The following is a 1,054-nucleotide window of genomic DNA, read 5'->3' on the forward strand; positions in this document are numbered from 1 at the left end:
TCTTCCGTAACTTTTTTTTTTTTTTTTTTAATTTTTTTCAACGTTTTTTATTTATTTTTGGGACAGAGAGAGACAGAGCATGAACGGGGGAGGGGCAGAGAGAGAGGGAGACACAGAATCGGAAACAGGCTCCAGGCTCTGAGCCATCAGCCCAGAGCCTGACGCGGGGCTCGAACTCACGGACCGCGAGATCGTGACCTGGCTGAAGTCGGACGCTTAACCGACTGCGCCACCCAGGCGCCCCGGGTCTTCCGTAACTTAAATATGATTATTCTTCAAGATCTCAAACCAAATCTGGCTCATGAATTTTTATGTCTGGGTTGTTACATAAAGGCATATATTTGCAGACTATTGCTTGGTTTGAACTGTGAGGTTTTTCTTCCTAATCCAATTGAAAGGGACCATGTATATTTAAGTTCTGGATCCTTACTAGATAGAAGAGAGTTCAGGATTTTAGATTGTGCTACTTGCATAGGATGTAGGTGTATATTTACTAAAACACACATGGCTATACATATGTTCAAGCATCTCTTTGTAAGAAGGGTCCAGTATAAGTGGGAACGTTGCTTCTACTATTCTCGTGAGGCAGTATTGCTTACTGATTAGGAGCACTAACTCCAGTCCCAGACTGTCTGAGCTTAACTCAGTCAGCTGCACCAACTGTAAACTAGCAATCTTGGGTAAGTTAGTTGTTATTAGTCTCTATTGTTCCATCTGTAGAGTGGATATAATAATAGTTCCTATTAATAGTTATACCTACCTCGTAGGGTTGTTGCAAGGGTTAAGAAAAGTAAAAAACAAAAACAAAAACAAAACAATGTTAATAAGTTAAAGCACTTAGAACAGGGTCTGGCATATAATAGAAACTATATGTTAACTACTATCATTCTACTAGAATTCTAACAGGACTGGCAGTTTCCTAAGTGCCATGTTTCGCTCATTCATTACTCAAATAACACATGATATCCTGGATATCTGGATACATCAGGTACTATGCGAGCTTCTGGGAAACAACAAAACAGAATGCCCATTTTCCATTTCCTTAAACAAAAAC

This window comes from Neofelis nebulosa, chromosome 8 (assembly GCF_028018385.1).
Source record: "Neofelis nebulosa isolate mNeoNeb1 chromosome 8, mNeoNeb1.pri, whole genome shotgun sequence".
NCBI classification, from domain to species: domain Eukaryota; kingdom Metazoa; phylum Chordata; class Mammalia; order Carnivora; family Felidae; genus Neofelis; species Neofelis nebulosa.